The 11,671-nt window shown below is 38.1% G+C and overlaps 2 long non-coding RNA genes across 3 annotated transcripts in view; both read left to right on the plus strand.

Moving 5' to 3' along the window:
* The window catches only part of LOC144057780 (uncharacterized), a 33,082-nt gene that overhangs the window by 9,792 nt on the left and 11,619 nt on the right, over nucleotides 1–11,671 (plus strand). The window lies entirely within an intron of this gene.
* Nucleotides 6,269–11,671, plus strand: part of LOC144057612 (uncharacterized) — a 6,745-nt gene continuing 1,342 nt past the window's right edge. The window contains exons 1-2 of the long non-coding RNA XR_013295297.1: nucleotides 6,269–7,433; nucleotides 7,517–11,671. The exon at nucleotides 7,517–11,671 is cut by the window's right edge and continues 1,342 nt beyond it. This is a non-coding gene — a long non-coding RNA (uncharacterized LOC144057612). The remainder of the gene's footprint in view (nucleotides 7,434–7,516) is intronic.

The raw sequence follows: 11,671 nt of genomic DNA on the forward strand, positions 1-11,671 counted from the left end.
TGTTATTCATAACCGCCTGTTAATGTCTACAAGCATTCACGGCAAATCAAAGACATTCACTGCAAAATAACGCTCGCGGCGAAATAACCATTGCCTAAACAATCGCAAACTAACGCTACAACATGGTGTCTGTAGCAACATTATGCTACTTTTTCTTCCGGTAAAACGTTACGCCATTTTTCCACATATTCAAATAGTTCTCAAATGTGTCAAACGCGTGTCTGTGTGGCTCAAATTGGTACGGTTGTACCAAACTGCTTCTGCTCGGCTATGCCGGAGTCGTTTCCATTCACAACATTAGCACATTGGCTGAGCACATTCCAACCGTAATGAAGAAAAGAGGCATAGAAAATGGACACATTGATTTTTAGAGGGAAAGCAAAATTTGCTGACGTCAAGTTGTTAAGACAGCAATTAGAGTTGTGCTACATTTATTGACAGAACTAAGAGATACATCCAAAGTGAATGAATTGGCTGCTCGAAAACCGGAAACAACTTTTGTCGACTCATCAGTGGTCAATGCCAACGATGAGGTACAGTGGCTAGATTTGCATATTAGACGATAGGTCACATTAGGACGCGAGGGGAAAAAAAGCTTGTGACACAACATTCATGTTATGGTGACCAAATGAAAGGAAAGACAATCTGTAGACGGGGCTTGTGTAAAGATGTCGAGATTTCCTAGAACTACTATTATTAAAACTGATTAAAGGTTCATGTCTGGGTCATTTTGCATTTGCCAGCAGACGTACCGGAGCCTGCTTTTTCTTATTAAAACTAAAAGGCCATTTGAAGACAGACATTTTCCATGGCTGGTGTTCAAAAGATGCTCCAAAAATATGAAGAGCTGCGCTGCCTCGTACATATTTAGCTAAATAAGGTCAGATGTGACAAAAACAGGACAATGGCGGAGTGGGTCGCACATCTGCTTTACAGTTGAGGTTTGGGGTTCAGGGTGTTTTCTGGGCACTCAGGCGAGATTGAGCATTCTGAGAGTAGTATTATGGCTGTAATCAACTCTGCACTTTGCACAGCGCAGTGTGCCGTCAACCTGCTCGTTCGTTGAGTTCTGGCTGCGCACAAGGTGGGCCCTGCCATGTGCTTGAATTGAAAAAATGTTTTCCTTCACTATATGTTTCGGTTGGGTCAGCACGATACCGACACTTGTCTCCATGCCAACGATACCCAGGACATACAGGGTCACTGAGTTCACTGCCGTGAGCACGGTTTTTAATTTTCGCTGTTTTGTGTACAAAAAATGCCGGTTCTGAGTTGGCTTCAAAAAGCAAAGTGCAATTCAAAGAAAATTGCACTGGAAAAAAATTGCATTTTATTCTCCCTCAAGACCTTTGTGCACAATATGCCAGGACACTAGATAGCTGCATGCTAAAAAATAAATAAATAGTCGGTTGTTTTCCCAACCCACTAGCTCTATGGCTTTTATGCAGATTGGGTTACTTTTACCCAAAATTAAAAAAAATAATAATATTTTTTAAAAAGTCCCCATTTTGGACATTTGTTGCATACTGGAGTTGAAGTAAATAAATTATAACATTGTTAAGAGAATATTAAAAACTGAGCCAAACTTAAACTTAAACTTAAAAAATGTTGATAGAAACGTTTTTATTATTTTTAGCCACAGCTGTACTGATAACCTGGTAACCCTTTTGAGGACAAGTCCTAAAGAAAATAGACAGATGGATGAATGACAAACACATTTTGAAACACATTGTTCATTTATTATTTCGACATCTTCCACAGCGTCCATTAAAAGTAGCAATTTCTCTTTTGTTCTGTATGATCCAGTTAGGCTGAGCAGATGTACTTTTATGAATGAAATGAAAGCGAGCATAACAGGTAAGAGTGTTAAAATAGTACTTGCCTATAGAGTTGGATAACAGTGTTTTTAGGGTGGCAGTTTGGGCCTGGAATTAATTAAATCACATTACATCAATTGGAAAGTGAAGTCATTTATTCATTTTTGTTTTTTTCTTAATCACATTTATTGTAAGTTCCCAACAGGTCAGCATCTTCATTAAGTAATGTTGTAGACTTCTTGAAAGAAATCGTGACACATCATCTAAATCAGTGATTCACAACCAAATAAGTGCATCAACAGAGAGATCTTTTGGTATGCACTGTGCAGTGGAAATTGGTCCCAAAAATATTATTTAAGATCTCTATGTGTTTCTTCATTTCCAGAAAGTACTTTATATCAGATTTGTGTTTAAACAGACTCAAATTTGACACTTAATAAGGCCATGTGCGAGACCAAAACATTTTTGTTTTAGTAGTTTTTTTTAAAATGTAAAATATGTGCCTCTTGGGAAACACAGATGTACATTTCTCAAGTCTGATCATATAAATTGTCATGTTAAGCATTGTGTGTGTGCGCGCGCACGTGCGAGCCACTGTATTTCAGTAGAATTAAATCACGAAGGCCACAGTGAAGCATCAGCACGGGTCTGGTTAGACAGAGTGCCAACGATGACAAATAACAGATTACAGCACATCGTAAAACCGCTGCATAGTATCAAATATCGACCAGGAGTTTATTAACTTGGGACAAGGCGGAACATGTTTATTACTTTACCGTAGCCCAACTGTACCGAATGAGATATGATATTTGGAGTCATTCTTGTTAAAAAAATTGTGGAAGAAAATCTGAATTGGATACAAAGCCTTTGGAAGCTGGCTTTGCTGAGTTGACTGCTGAGTGTGTTCTGGTGGAATTGTTGACTATTGGAGAAAGATAAGACGGTCCTTGCAGACCCAGGTGTTTTCTGGATTGGATCCATTCAACCTGTAAGCGCTGAAGTGACTGCAAAAGCATGTTGTGTAGACTTGACGGACAACTTTCTGACACTGCTTTATAGTATCTGTTTAAAACTTGGCATTGGCAATAGTTAAAATGGGACAATAATATGGCAGCACTTTCTGGAGTTAATGTGGAGGGGAAAATGCACATCATTTCAAATCATAACGTTTTATTTGTTTAACACTTTTCATTCATTAAAAATGCAATACAATTTTTTGTGGTCAGAAATTTGTTGAAAAAAACAAAACAAAAAAAAACAAAACAAAAAAAACACCCACTCTTGTGATCTGACCGATAGTATCTATTTATGAAAACATGAAATATACCAAATTGTAATATAACTGTGCATGAAAACAATAGAGGTTCTATTCTTAACTTGAAGTCTTGGCAGGAATATTGAGCTGCTCGCTAATACATTCCATTCAAATACTGATAGACTTATTCACACACAAATGACTCAATACATGAGCTGTGACGTACTGAGCATACCGGTAGTTTTTCTTTTCTACTGAGACCATGAACTGTTCAAAACAATAAATCATAGAAAAAGAAAATGTATGCTTATTTTCACGTCAAAGCCGTTTTTTATTGTTTTAAACAAGGCTACAAATCTCAGCAGCTGCAAGGATAATTTCATTTTTATTTAATAGTTGAACTGCTGTGTCAATTTATATTTTTATTTTATCAAGAGGCTTTTTAATACCGCTGCTTTATGTTATTTTTTAATCATTAAAACTACAAAGAATGGAAAGTTACCCAGGTAACCAACAATGAATCTATTGCTTTTAGCAATGTTTTTATGACAATACATTTCATACTAATTAATTAATTAATTTTAAATGTTTTTTTAAGGAACATGTATTTGTAAGAAGAGCAACACAGCTGTGTGCTTTGCTCCCATACAAATGTGTCAGGATTAAATGAATGAATTCTTCAGTAACAAGAAAGAAGCAACCGTTTTGGAAGAGCCAAATCTATGTACACGGCCACAACAGTCCAACATTCTCTCATTGCTAACTTAAGCTAACGTAAGCTGTGTTTATTGTAGAATAGCTCGTAGCGTTTTCCAAATAGCCTGCCTGACACTCTATACACAAACACGCACACGCACATGCTTTCACAACTTCAACAGTCACACACTGAATTCTCGCACATTAGCATGGAAGCGCCAAATGTTAGCCCAGTTTGAAAACAGTTAGCTTTAGCATCGTGTGTGCGGGTCATTTGAAAGGATGATGCCACCATATGTGAATGAGAAACACTGTTTTTTATTATTCCTTTTTATCTTTATCCTACTTGTAATGACTTAAACAGCTTTACACGACGTTAAAAAAATATATTATGTTTGACACAAACAAGCTACTCAGTAGAATGTAGCGGCAGGCCCACAAATGCTAACACTTCATCCAAAGTGCTTGTTTTGGCCACTCTAGCACGCACAAGCTGGTCCCACAAGTGTTCATATGGGTTGAGGTCAGCCCTGTTGACAGGCTACTCCATTATTTCTATTCCCAAACTGCGGAGCTTGTCTCTGATGAACATCACTATGTGGGCGTCACCGTCATCTTGGACGATTGAGTTCAGAATTCGATCCCAGACTGTGAAGACATGGAATGGCCATTTGTTGTCGAAGCTCATCACGATTTCGCTCCGCGGGGAGAATTTTAGGCTCCTTTTTCCATCATTACACTCCAATCAGGCAGCTGACTGTCAGCACCTGGGGATGAGGGAGGCTGAAAGCATGGGTTGATAACAACAGCAGGAAAGGCTGTTTGGCATGGGCACTGAATATTTGGCACATACGTCAGACATTTTTTATCACTTGTGCTGTTTATTTCCTGGTAAATGATGTCGTATTTTGTTTATTGACCTTCTAAAGCAGCTGTCTAGGTTTTTTTTTTCTCCCTGCAACCTGGTTTTATGGAAAGAAATATTTTTTTACGAACCACAAGACATATAAAGTCAACTCGCCTTTATGCAGAATTAGTTGTAATTTAGTGAGAGCACTGTGCTTGTTTCTGTTCAAAAAGCCAGTCCCATCTTGGGCTAATGGGAAACAATGACACCTCAATTGCAGATGGTGGAAACAGATTTGACTTTTTTGGTATTTTAAGTGCAAGTGCTCATTGTCTCTTAAACGCGGCTTTCTTTTCCTTGGAAGTTGTAGGCTCTTCTTCTGTCTCATCATTGGGTTTTTCCCCCTTTCCGAATAAGCTCATTACGGTACGTCCTCTTGCCTGAAACTCTGGCGACCATATACCGTAAACATGGACATGAGCCAAGTTTATCTCACCTCGTATAAACACTGCAGAAAGGTTCTTTTTCCAGAGCCACTGATACTTCATCATCTAAGAGTTGCACTCCCAGAGCACAAGGCAGCGAATGACATCAGCAGCAGTTGAGAGCAGAGCCGGTGTAACAATTAAAGAATGAAATTGAACGCCGAATCTGATTTTTCCCATTCGAGCCAGAACTCATATCATATTGTTATCAGAGAGGATGGTACGTCCTGTCAGATTATTACTTTCGCTAATGCGAAATGCTATCTTGGTTGACAGTTCAACTGCGCTAAACAAGGCAATGCACTCGCCATTATCCAACCTTTATTTTGTCCGGCAGCTATTGGAAGTTGGCTGTGCCATTTATGTCATGGCGGTCTTGCATTGTAACATTGGAAATACGCTGCCAGAAAAGCTCAGCTTGCGTTGTCTGACTGGCAACTGCTGCATTAGGCTAGTAGGACTGCATTTCCCTTGATTCTTAGACACAGAAGCAGGAAGGAGTTGTAGTTCCAGTATGATGAAAACACGCCTGCTTGCGATTAGATGCAAATGAGAACGAGAACACGGCTGGGAAAGTAAATAGGAAGGAATCTAACAGTTAAATTCCCTTTTAATTGGTATATCATATGAATCGCTATGACAACTGTGTGATTGACATAGCCAACACATGGCAAAAAAAAAAAAAAGGGACGCCAGGATGGAACCTGCATAGAAGCAGGACAAAACAATGAATGGGGTTGATGAAATCCACTAAAGTCAGGACAAAAGACTCAAAAGTGAGACTGTCCTGGTCAAAACAAAACATCTGCTCACCTTAGGCTAACACCTTAGCTGTTGGCCAGCTAACATCGTGCTAGCAACAAACAAATGGGAGGTTTTTTTTTTTCAAACTTGGATGCTGGACCTGAGAGAAAAACTAGCTTAGCACTAGCTAGGATTAGGCTAGTAATAACGTAGATGGATTTAAAATGGGACCAAAGGTAAAAACACCCTTTGTTAAGTAATTTTAAACTAAAAAAAGTCAACCATTTTGTTTATGTTGTGTCAACGGGCTGGTGTGTGCTACACTGCTAAGTTAAGTGAATATGGCTTTGTAAACATATGATAAAGATAAAGTGCTTCACCATTTCGTTCAAATTGTTGTTTTTTTATCTGTTGGACTTGAAGACATTTAATATTTTCAATTTGATGTTTTACTGTTTATTAATTTACTTATAGGCATATCAATGTGATATAATCATGAGTGTTTAATAGAATACAGTGGAATAATGATTTTGTGAACTTTTAGTTTATCCTCTCACCCTCAAAGCTATTGAAGATAGGAATGTGCATGATGTTATTTAGAGCCTTTTGGCATTGGAGTCTAAAAGTCTGGGGTTAGATCCTAATTGCATTTCTCCCCCAGTCAAGAAGGGGAACTGAATGTAAATGTCTGTTTACTAATAACATTACACCTTTGTTAAACCTGGAGTTGACATGTCTGTATGAAAATATCTGTTTACTAATAACATCACACATTTGGTCACTAGGAGTCGACATGTCTGCCCTTTGTTCAATCAAGAGCCAGGAGGAGGAACCTTTTATCTTTTTTGTATAAATGAGTCGATGTTCATACAATTGTCACACTCTTGGGGTCATCACGTTGCATTCAGATGTGGTGTCCTAACGTGTCTTTGGAAGCTTTTAAATAAATCCTTGCAAGGAACCTTGTTCATCAGATCTCGGATACAATGATTTTGAACACGCAAAGATTACACTTAAAATAGTAATCATACAATTCCTTCATTTTGGTGAACCCGACGAGCGACGTTGCGAGCTGTGGCGTTCACGGACGGATGCAATTCCAGGCGCCTGATTAATTACGGTGAGTGGACATTTATCCACGTTTGAGGAATTGTGTCTGTTTCGAGTCGCTGCAGCTGGTATTCGTCTTGAAAAATTACATTGTGATGAGATCTGTGTGAAAAGGTGTTAGTAAAATTTGAAGTCGTTGTGTTGGACACGAAGTCCCTGATTTCGGATTTTACTACGGTGTTCGAACTGTACACGTACGTGGTGACGACAGCATTGTTTACGGAAGTGTCGTTACGTTGGTTGTCTCGCTGAAAGGGAAACACAGGCAGACGCAGCGGGTTGCGCCGCTGCTAAGAAGTCGAAAGATTCTTGAATAAATTTGATATTAAAAAGTATAAATGGACACAGCGTACGTACGCCGCTGTTATAAATTTGGTACTAAGAGGCACAGGTAGACGCAGCGGACTTCTCGCCGCTGTTAAGAAACCGTTAGATTCTTGAATAGATTTGTTCAGCTGGTAGACACATGCGCAGATGAGGTACGTAACGTTACGATGATGGTGCACAATTAAGCCGGATTGTTGCAAACGGGCTGAAGCAGGCGTTTTATTAAAAATTACAGAAAACACATGGCAGTCTCGTTCTGAAGGAATCTTGGAGATTGTAAGTCCCTGCCTTTCTGAGGCAATTGTTAAGTACATGTAGAGTTGGAAACAACTTTTCGCTGCGAAGGAGCCAAGAGACTGCTTTGTGATCGTCTTAAAGCAGTATTTTTTCCGGGCTACAGGTTGACGCATAGCTTTTATTATTTATGAATGCTATTGCTAAGAAATCGAGAGATCGCGATATTTTTGTTTTTGGATAATTTTGTTTAGCTGAAAGGAGCGCTCCGCCGTCTAAAACGGCATATGATATTGAATTTCCACGGCGAATATAGGAATTACTGCTGTGTGAGAAGTAAGTCCGTGAAGATCCTGGATATATTTATTAAAGTCGCGCAGATTTGTTTTATTTTATTTGCTGAGAAAAAAAAAATATAATAATAATATTTTTGGGGGGATTAATGAGAATAGTTTTGATCTGTTATATTGTAGTATCATAAGTGAGACGTCACTGACTTTATAAATATTAAAAACGACTAATTACTACATATTATGGACGAAAAAATTCGACCTTAACTTAGGAGGTTATGGCCTCTTGAATTGGTTCAACAACTGAGACGCCACTGAATTAATTTGAGGAGTTGGTTTGTGTGTGAGTGTGTTCTGGGTCTAGTTTGGTGAGTTGAAACTGTGAATATGTGAAGCATGTGTGAATTGTGAGTTTAAAGGGGGGATTTGATTTCTTCTTGGTTTTGTGTTTTTCTCCTCAATGCCTTTATGACAATGGAGTCAAGTTAAGTGAAAGGAGGACTGAGTTTGTTGGAAGGCAGGTATTTTGTGTCTCCAAAAATGAGCGAGATAAGATAGGATGTATATGAATGGCGTTTTGTAGGAAGTGGAAAAGAGTAGATTTCAATGGAAAAGAGGTGGAAAAATTTCCTCTCTCTCCAGTTTCTTTGTCCTCAAAAAAGGGTGAAAAAGAATGGTAAGCAGGAAATCTGCATATTTTGAAAGTAGGGGAGAATTCTGCCTTTGTCTGTGACAATTTTTAAAGCTCTTCCCCCCACGCTTGATTAGGGACTAAAGGTCTGTGAGGATGGGGGCCGTGAGCTGCTGTTTTAAGAAGGTGGTGATTTGTACTGTTGTCTGTTAAAATTAAATTAAACTAAAGAAAAATGAAAGGGGGTGTGATAAGTTTAGTCCTCTCTCCCATTGTCTCCATTTGGGAGACTTGTAGTCTGTTGTGTGTGTGGATAGCAGGGGTCGTCTAAGGCTAAATCAAATTGTTCCTGTTATGCGGAAGGACATAGAGGTCTAGGTGTTAACTACAGGCCACTATCATATTATTTTTAAAATCAGATCTGTGTAATATAGTTGAATAAGTAATAAAACCAAATTTTAATTGAAATAGACTTTTCATTTTTGATTTTTATATTTCCCCTGCATCTCTGATAACTTATTCATAGGTGTGAAAATGATTTAACCTTTGTCTTTATCTGAGTCCCATTCTAGAAGTCTGGAAAGAACTTCCATCCAAGTGGCCAGGGTGACTGATAGCTGTCACATGTTTCTTAAATTTGAGGTAACACGTAATGAAGATGTCTATGGTAGACATATGCGTAAATATAGTACTACTACTTGCTATAGTGTAGTGATCAAATTCAAATAAAACCACAAAATGAATAAATTAGGGGTTTGAAAAACAAAATATTTTGGGGGAATTTTTTATTTTATTTTGTCTTGGAAATTGAATGACAACAAGCAGTGTTCTCTTGCTATGATCTCATCTCCCTCTGTCTGTTCCGAGTGTATAAATGTTTCAAGCAGGTTCAATCTTTGACTGAAAGGTGTTTCACTTGGGTGACTCAACCAGAAAGTGCTGGAAATGGAATGAACAGCATTCTCCTGCTATGCTTGATGTTCAGAGTGGACGGCGAACTGAACAATGGTCACTTTCGGGGGGGGAAGTGACCACACGGACTGCAAAAAGGATGGTACACTGTAAATCCGCTCGTCCTGTGACTGTTCAATGACTCTTATGCATTGTTTGAGCATAATGTCCAGCAACTTTTTGAGCCGACAGGATTATCATCGATTCTGCCATGATGAACTTTTCCTGAGAACTCCAGTACACAAAGCCCAGTGCCCGCTTTGAACTATGCCCTGCATAAACTGCTATCGACAAGGACAGGAAGGAATATGAACTCCGGTTGTGGACTCAAAGTTCTGGAATCATCTGAGTTTGGTGCCTGAGGTCGTATGTTGTATTCTGTTTGTAGACATTTGCACTCTGTACTATGTCAGAAAGGAGATGTGATCTATAGCAACGCAGTTTTGGAAATTGAGAACAGCTTATGTGAATTAGGGTAGTACAAAATTCATTCTAATCTTTAAATACTATATTTTCCGTTGTTCGATGCTTGTTGAATTTGGCCTTCTATAAATTTCCCCATTTCTCTTTTATAACTTTGGCTTCTCAGAGTGGACTCAGATATGGAACACTTACGACGAATTTGCGGGTTAAATTTTTAATTTTGATTAAGCTCAACAGCACTGATCTTTGGATTCCACGGGGAATGCACAAAGGCAAAGTTCCCTGCTGTGTTTTACAAGCCCCCACTACTCTGTAGAAGAGGTGAGGTTAGTTAGCATCTTAAGAATACTTTTTGGTTGGTTTAAAGTAGGGATTTTGTTTTGTTTTTCTGATTATAACTCGTTTCTTTTACTAGTTGAGATGGCAGATATTTGGAAGATTTGTGACCTGCAATAGATTAATGGGGTTGTTTAGAAAAAAAAAAATAATAATAATAATAATAATTCTTCTCTTCCTGACCCTAAAAGTCCTCCGCTGCAGTATCTTAATTTACATCTGCTTAAGTTGGTTGTTTTTCTAATCTACAGGATTCAAATTTACATTACAAACTCTTGCCTCAAAGGCTTTTGTTTTTATGGCTCCTGGCTAGCTCAGCTGGAGATCTTTTTATAGTTCTGGTGTTGGCCAAATTGTCACAATTTGGTTGTTTTTTAATCTACAGGACACAAGGTGTCTGTTTTTCCTCTTTGAAGCAGCAATTTGGAAGCGGCTGCAGTTTTCACATTCAGGTCTGAAATGATCAAAATTGATCTTTATCAGATGTGAGAATGATTGGTCTGTCTGAGTTTGTTGAAAAGGAAGTCTGATGTGAGAATGATTGGTCTGTCTGATGTGAGAATGACTGGTCTGTCGGTGTATCAAAAGGAAGTCTGATGTGAGAATGAAGTTTGGTGTGAGGAATTTACAGGCAAAGAATGGAGCGGAGAATTGGAGGATTTGACTTGGAGGAAACGTAAGTTCTACAAAGATGACAAAAGACGACCCGAATAGCAGAAATACGGTAAGTATGTTCCATCTCAGAAACGATTGAAAAGTATAATTTCTAGAGCCCATGGAATATGCCATTTAGGTGTGGAAGGAACATTGACACACCTGGGTGACATTTTTTCATGAGACAAGTTGTAAAAATGAACTGCAAGACTGCAGTGTTTATTAAAGGTATAAGTATATATAAATCTCTTCTCAGACTGTTCATGGCCCGGCCGGACATGAATAGTTCTGAGTTAAGATGATGTTGTTTTTAAATGATTTACACTGCTATAATAAGAAACCAGCGTTAAAAATACAGAAATTTGATGTACGACAAAGAGCACATTTATGCTAAAATCTACAACAGTAAATATCATGGTAAAATATTTGATTAATCATTATCTACCATCATAAGGGTTTCCTAGGAAGATTGGATCAGACAAACCCACTTGAAAAAACAAAACTTCATAAGATATAGAAAAGGCATTGAGATTAAAACATATTTGATTTAGTATATTATCTCTGATCTCAAGGACATTAAAGAAAAATAGAAATATTAAACAATTGGCCTCATGAAGTTTCAATGGCAACAAGACTTTCATTATTATGCCATTGAATGTACAAATGTCATTAAACGGATTCTGTTTGAATGCCACAACAAAAATAACTTTTTCCGTGTCCAACAGCATGTTTCAGGACCTACAGAACTTAAACAATTAACATTTGCTAAAAAAACAGGTGCTCTTTTCAAAGTAAAGAATGAAGACTATGTATGTTATGAGTGACTAAATGAAAATGATTTTGCACACAGATTGGTTTGCTGATCATAATG

Source organism: Vanacampus margaritifer, chromosome 9 (genome assembly GCF_051991255.1).
Source record: "Vanacampus margaritifer isolate UIUO_Vmar chromosome 9, RoL_Vmar_1.0, whole genome shotgun sequence".
NCBI classification, from domain to species: Eukaryota; Metazoa; Chordata; class Actinopteri; order Syngnathiformes; family Syngnathidae; genus Vanacampus; species Vanacampus margaritifer.